Source organism: Nicotiana attenuata, chromosome 11 (genome assembly GCF_001879085.1).
Source record: "Nicotiana attenuata strain UT chromosome 11, NIATTr2, whole genome shotgun sequence".
Lineage (NCBI taxonomy): Eukaryota > Viridiplantae > Streptophyta > Magnoliopsida > Solanales > Solanaceae > Nicotiana > Nicotiana attenuata.
In genome coordinates this window covers 25,573,958-25,582,200 of record NC_031999.1, presented here as the reverse complement: position 1 = coordinate 25,582,200, position 8,243 = coordinate 25,573,958, and positions in this window count along the sequence as shown.

Below are 8,243 nucleotides of genomic sequence, written 5' to 3'. Positions count from 1 at the left end.
TTATCTTATTGTAAAAAAGTTGTGCACCTACTGAGAGATTATGAAGTATACCATTTTTCCTACATTGATTTGTGTAATGGATACATTGATGTACCAGGGTATGTTGAAGTACAGCAGCTGATATTTACTGCTCCATGTGGTAGATATTAGTTGTTGGATGGAGATGAAGGAATTAGGAAGCTTCAGTCACTCATCAATGAAACTTTTAGGGTTATTCATTTATTTTTTATGGACCTCCTTGATGATACTGTTGTTGTTCCTAATATAACTCAACGTACTGATACCAATTGTGTAAATATAACTGCTGAGACTGATTGTGACAGTGAGGAAGAGGGTACAGATAATGAACCTTTGTAAAGTGGTTATGATAGTGATATGTTGGGTGTATTTAAGAAACAAAGAAAACTTGAGGTAACAGACCAACTTGATAGGTACAAAATCTTGGTGAAGGGTATGACATTTAAGAATCTTGGTGAAGCAAAAGAAGTTATTGGTTTTTATTCTGTTGCAAATAAGAAGGCTTTAGGGGTAGTTAAGAGTGACAGGACGAAACTTAGATATAAGTGTGTTGTTGGCTGTCCCTTTAAGAGTCATATCTCTAAGGATGGAGATAACCAAGGGTGCAAGATAAAGACTTTACATGCGAAACATGAATGTGGGGAAGCATTTGAAAACAGAAGAGCTACTCCTACTACCTTAGCTCATTACTTTAAGAGAAAGGTTCAAAATAATCCCAAGTACAAGGTGAAAGAAATGAAGAGTGACCTGGAGGAGAGATTTAAGCTAAATGTGAGTCAGTCAAAGTTAAAGAGAGTGAAAAGGATAGTGTTAGAGAAACTAGAAGGTGCTACTTATATGAGTACAATAAGTTGGAGGCATATGCCCAAGAATTGAGGGAGAGCAATCCTGGTTTTGATGTAGTTATACAGATATCCAAGGATGCTATGGAAGAAGGTAAAAAGAGATTCTTGAGAATGTATGTGTGCTTTCAGGCCCTCAAGAATGGCTTCAAAGCAAGTTTGAGGCCTTGTATAGGACTTTATGGTACTTTTTTAAAAGGAAAATGCCAAGGTATGTTGCTGGTGGCTATGGGTCAAGATTCTGCTAAACATTTTTATCCATTAGCTTGGGCTGTGGTAGACAAGAAAAATAGTAGAACTTGGCACTGGTTTATGGAGAACTTGAAGAGTTCTTTAGATTTAAAAGAAGGTGAATGAGTAACCTTCATGTCAAATATGCAGAAGGTACTTTAACTTTTTTTTTTAATTATTTTTTTCCTTATAGTGACAACTACACTTATCCAGATTTGTTTGACATGCAGAGACTGTTGGATGTTGTTAGGAAAGTATGTCTAGAAGCTCATCATAGATTTTGTGTGAGGCACATTGAAGCAAATTGGTGTAAGATCCGGCACAGTGACGAGATGAAAAAGCTACTTTGATGGTCTGTCCGGAGCACATATGAAGAAGAATTCAAGGATATGTTGAGGCAACTAGGCGAAGTATCTGAGGATTGTGTGAAAGACTTGTTGAAGTATCCATCCTCTAGCTGGTGTAAAGCATATTTGGACACCCAATGCAAGAACCCAATTGTGGATAATAACTTCACAGAGTCTTTCAACTCATGGATTCTTGAAGCCAGACAACAGCCCATTGTGAAGATGCTTGAAAGTATCAGAGTGAAGGTGAAGGTAATTAACAGTAGATTATTTTATTATACCGTTTCCTTCCTTTTTTTAAAAAAAATAATCTGTTTTTAATGTGATTGTTTTAATATTACTACACTGTTATATGAAGGTAATGACTTTGTTAAAGGACCACGGGGATGAAGTGAGTAGCTGGAAAGATGACTACAGTCCATATGCAATGGAGCTGCGATGGAGCTCTATAATGATTATAGAGAGATGGCACAAGATTGTACCTCATTTTTCAATGGAGAGATGGGTTATGAAGTATCACAAGGTGCAAACAGATACACGGTTATTCTTGAGCTGCAGAAATGCACATGTAGGATATATGACTTGTTTGGCATTCCATGTCCTCATGCTATCAGGGCCTTCAATTACAAGAAGCTTGATCTAAAGACAGGGATTCACTGGTGGTATTCAAAAGAGGCGTTCCAGTTGGTGTATCAATACAAGCTCCAACCTATTAGGGGTGAGAAATTTTAGAAGGTGGAGCCACATCATGCCATGGATCCACCGCCCTTAGAAAAGATGGTGGGTAGACCAAAAGTCAAAAGGACAAGAGAAAAAAATGAGGCTATTAATAGGCAAGACACATGGGCAGCTTCTAGGAAAGGCCTTAAAATGCATTGTGGTTACTGTGGAAAACAAAATCACAATCAAAGAAAATGTCCAATGAAGGTAAAGACATCTAACAATAGTTATCTTATTATTTCTGCTTGTTTAAAGACACTGACCAGTTTATTTTACCTTATGCAGCTACAAGGGATATCTCAGCCAGGGCAGGAACCCAGTGAACCATCTGAGTTTGTTATGATCCCGAATCCTGGGTTTATACCTCAGTTAGGAACTCAGCAGTCCACTCAAACTACTCAATCTAGTCAGCATACAACTCAACAATACACTTAGACTACTCAGTCTAGTCAGCAGGCAACTCAGCAATGTAATGTGACAACTCAATCCAGTCAGCAAGAAACTCAACAACAATGTGATATTTCTCAGTCCAGTCAGTAAGCAACTCAGTCCAGTCAGCTTCTCACTCAGCAAGCCAGTGATGTTTCTCAACAACCAAGTCAAAAAAAACCAATTACACTCCAAGAAGTCTAATTGATTCAGACTTTGGGACTGAACCTGACCCAATATTGAGGCCAAAAGTTGTTTATGAGATTATGACAAGGCTTCAAGTGAAGAATAAACAGCAAAATACTGGGACAAGGAAGATAAACTTCACAGGAGATCACACTGGTAGCTCACAACCAATAAATCTGCCATATTCCCCAACAAGGACTACTTGGAAAGGCAAGCAAGCAATGACCAGAACTCAGTTACTGGGTGTGAAGGAGAAAAAAATTCGAAAGCTTCAAACTAGAAAGAGAAAGGGGAAGTAAAGCAACAAGTTATTTGGGATGACTGTAATTGATAATTTATTTTTGTGATGATTGTAATAGACAAGTAACTCACTTCTATGTTAACAGACAAGTAAATATTGTGAGACTGGTGTAAGTTTTTGGCTCACATATTTACTTGTCTAATAGTATGTTTGTTAGGTAAATATTCCAGCAATAATGTATGTTTGCATCTTTAATTAAGTTCCATAGTCGAGCCTTCTTTTGTGCCAGTTTTATTGTCATTTCTCTTGTTAGGATAAATGATACTATTAATAGATGGGCAGTTTCTTGTAAGAACATTCAAGTACATTTCTACTTGAATAAAATAACTTAAATTCAGTGAAAACACATGAAACTGAACAAATATGTGTTTGGTTGAAAATAACCAAACACATTATATTGCATTTATGTCCAAACTGAAACACATCAAAAAACCAAAAGAACCATTACATTGCTCTTGACAACAAAAATAACCAAACATCACAAACTCCTAGCCACTAAAATTAGAATAAAGACAGCCCAAGAAATAACAACAAAAAGCCTCTTCCTTTGTAATTTATTCTCCATCATAGACACTGCCACTAAATTGGTTGATTTAATGCCCTCCATTTCTGCCACAATGTTCTTCATTTTTACCTTTTCTTGACAAACAACATCCTCTAAGTCAGCCACCATCTTCTTTAAATAATTCCTTTCTACTTCTACACATTTCAATGAGTTATTCAAGTTATTTATCACCATTGTCACATGTGGTGGCATATTTTGTTCGCGTCATTCCCAAAGACCACATGACGATTCTTCATCAAAACGAGGGCATTTATAGAATCTACGTCCAACATTTGTAGGAGTCTTAGCCACAACATGATTAGCAATCAAACCGCAACCACATCGACCAGACGAATCAGAAGCAATTTCTCAGACATGGTGGGCTTGTATTTTATAAAAAATAATAGCTTTTATAAGCAAAAGCAAGTTTAGAAGAGGAATAGAACAAAACAATCACGACTTGGAAGGATGAATCAATTTTGAGGAGGAAGAAAAATGGGAACTGCCCTAATTTAATGAGGACAGTGGGTTAAAATGAAAAGGGTAGGTGACATATATTTTTTTTACCATGGGTTGTACCGAAAAAATGGGGCGGGTTGTAAGTGATATGGGGTCATATAGCCATGGGGCTTGATGAAATCTTGGCAAAGCATTAAATTGGGGGGGGGGGGGGGACCACAGATGGCTCCGTTAGTCGTCGGGTTAATATCTGGCCCAAAGCTAATGTTGAATGTATTTTCGGATAAATAGGTGGACGGAGCTCGATACTAAACCATTTATGATACTACGGGGGTATTTTTAGTCCTTTTCCGTATTGAAAATATTAAAAGTACTAAATATTATCTTTTAAATACCTATAAACCTATTTTTTTTTTAAATGAGGCCCCCAAAATTTGGGGGCCTAAGGGCATCTCCAACCTTGCCCTCATCCCCCATAATGGGGGAAATTTTTGGGGGAATTTTGCTCCAACCCTCCCCTATTTTTGTCCCCAAAATGGGGGATGAATAGTGTTCCCTCAAATATGGGGTACACTATTCATCTCCCCCATTACTATTCATCAAGTTTTTTATTATTAGTTTTATTGTTTACCTCAAATATGGGGGTACACTATTCATCTCCCCCATTACTATTCATCAATTTTTTATTATTATTTTATTATTTAATTTTTTAATTTATCTCTTTATATATACCTAATTATGTTTATGTAATGTCTTTATAATATTAATATTATATCTTAACTTTGGGTGTATAATTTTGATAGGTTAATTTTCGTGCATTTAATATTTTTATGTAAAATTATAAGTTAATTTTATTATAAGTTAATTGTACAAAAAAATATAATTATCTCAAAAAATGAATGGTGCAAATATAAAATATTAGATGTTGTTACAACTGAAAGGTGCGAATATAAAATATTATATGTTGCTAAAATTGAAAAGTAAAAATTGAAAATACATTAAATGAAAATACATTAAAAAATTGGAAATGCATGACAATTGAAAATACATTAAATTAAAATACATAAAAATTGAAACTACGGTAAATAGCATAATAACTTAGTAGGGACCTATGTCGTTTCCAGATACACCAAAATTATTATAGTATTGACTGAATGGGGCTGAGGATTGTTGTGGTTGTGACTGTGAACATTCTTGACTTCTTTTATACATTATTCGTTGTTGTTCTTGTCGCATAAATTCACGACGAGTCGGATCGACAATAGAATCCACATCCATCATTAAAATTTTATTTTCTTCTTTCATTTCTTTAATTTGTTTAATGGAAATTAAAAAATGAAATTGAAATGAAAGATAATAATATAATATAGAAGAGAGAGAAGAATATAAAAAAGTTTGGGGAAAAAATGGGAATGGTTGGAGTAAGTTGTCCCCAAAATGGGGAAATCCCCATTTTGGGAACAAAAAATGGGGGCAAGGTTGGAGATGGCCTAAGGAAGCCTTACTACTCAACACGTTAGAGCCGGCCCTGACTATTAACTAGATGTTCTGGATTCAAGTATTGAAAATAGAAATATTTGGCAAGGAGCACTGTAACGACCCGACCAGTCGTTTTGAGCCCTAGCGCGTCGTTCAGCAGTCTGAGGCCATGAGCAGCTTCATTTCAGGTATTGTGACTTGTTAGCATGGTCGGAATTTAAATTCAGGAAGATCAGAGTTAAATTTAAATAAAAATTCTCATTTGAGAAGCTTAAAGTTGAAAGAATGAACTAGGATTGGAATTTTGAGTAAACGACCTCGGAATCAGGATCTGAAGGTTCCAGCAGGTTCGTATGATGATGTCGGACTTGGGCGTATGCCCAGTTCGGTTTTGGATAACACGGGAGCGTTTTGGCGCCTATTGTGGAAGTTAGCATTTTAGAAGAAATTTCATAAGTTTAGCTTGATGAGCATTTCGGTGTTATCGATGTCCGTTTGGGATTCCGAGACTGTGAATAGCTCCGTATGGTGATTCTGGATTTGGGGGCACGATCGAAAGTCAATTCGGAGGTCCGTAGGTCATTTTGGAGCCATTTGGCTAAAGATAGAAATTTGAAGGTTTTTGAGAAGTTTGACCGGAGGTTGACTTTTTGGTATCGGGGTCGGAATCCAATTCCGGAAGTTGGAGTAGGTCCGTAATGTCAAATATGACTTGTGTGCAAAATTTGAGGTTAATCGGACATGATTTGGTAGGTTTAAACATCGGAAGTAGAAGTTGAAAAGTTCAAGTTCATAAAGCTTGAATTGGAGTGTAATTCATGATTTTAGCGTTGTTTGATACGACTTGAAGCCTCGAGCAAGTCCGTAATGTGTTTTGGGATTGGTTGGTAGGTTTGGTTGAGGTCCCGGGGGCCTCGGGTGGATTCCGGGTGGTTAACGAATCGAAATTGGAATTTGGAAGAGAGCTGAAGGCATCTGGTTGCTGGTATTTTCGTTCTGCGGTTGGTTGACCGCAGAAGCGGCACCGCAGAAGCGAACGGGGAGCCGCAGATGCGATTTTTGGTCCAAAGCTTGAGGACCGTAGATGCGGTCTAAATTCCGCAGAAGCGGAACCGCATCTGCGGAAGGGGCATCGCAGAAGCGGAAGAGAGGGCCTTGGGGAAGGACCGCAGATGCGGTCAAGGCTCCGCAAAAGCGAAACCGCATCTGCGGTGGTATGGTCGCAGAAGCGAAAAGGGGGCTAAGCCAGGGAAGCCGCAGAAGCGGCCTACTGTGCGCAAAAGCGGAGCCGCATAAGCGGCTATAATTCCGCAAAAGCGGAAATGTCTGGAGGCAGAAGCTTGTTTTAAATCGCGATTGGGAGTTCATTTCTCTCATTTTTCATGGCTTGGGGCGATTGTTGGGGAGCTTCAAAGAGGGATTTTCGTCAACAATGTTAAGGTAAGTTATTTCTACCTATTATGAGTTAAATACGTTAATTATGTATGGATTTTAGTATGAAAATGGGTAGAAAATTGAGGGTTAGAGGAAGACCTAGAAATATTGTGTTCTTGGAATTTAACCACGATTTTTGGGTATGGAATTAAGAGAAAATTATATATTTGAGTTCCTAAGGTCATGGGGTAAACCTTATCTTCGAAAATATTTGGATTCCGGGCACGTGGGCCCGAGGGCGTTTTGGTCAACTTTTTGATCGGTGTTAGGAATTGTTATAAATTGGATTGTAATGAGTACCTTAGCATATATTAATGGTATTTGTATCGTCCATTGGCTAGTTTTGGAGCTTTGGGCGTCGGTTCGAGCCTTCGGAAGAAAGTAGAATGCCGGTTTTGAGTCTTCGGAGCGAGGTGAGTCTCCTTTCTAATCTTGTGAGGGGGAATTTACCCCATAGGTGAAGTAATTGATTATGTGCTCCCATTTGTGGGGGTTACGTACGCACGAGGTGACGAGAGTCCGTGCGTAGCTACTATTATACTATTGTCCGGGTAGTTAGGACCCAAAAGCATGTTGTACGTGGATTAATTGTGAATCCCATGGATAGCCTGAATTGTTTAAAAATCACATTGAATTAGTAAGTAGATTTCTAAAAGGATTAAACTTCATTTCTTAAATTGTTAAAGGGGAATTGGTTTTATTTGAATAAATATTCCCCGATAAGTTCTTATTTGACTGATCGAGCATGTATTTAATGTGTGCCTGCGTCGCATGGATGATTCGCAAGCAGGATATGTGTTTATTTATGGAACGGGCCGAACGCCTCGGTGAGAATAGATGCATCTATGGTTCGTGCCGCTCGACCCTCGACAGTGCACAAATTTATATTCCTGTTGGAGCGGGCCGTCGACCTCGGCATGATTTGCGCATGTCTATCTGTTACTTGAAAAATTGTAAATGTGGAATTGGCCCTACGTGGCTTGATATAAACTGATAAGATAATAAAGAACAGACTTTAGAAGCCCTCGATTTATTGTTGAAGGTGTTTACCATTTTTCTGGCTTCACAATCAGAACTTTTATATAAATCCATGATTATCCTCGCACTTATAGAATATTGCTAATTGACCTCTAGTGAGTGTCGAAGTTGGCCATCTCGTCTCTACCCCTTCGGGATTAGGCGGGATACTCACTGAGTACACGTTGATTACGTACTCATACTACACTTCTGTGCATTTTTGTTGCACAGGTATA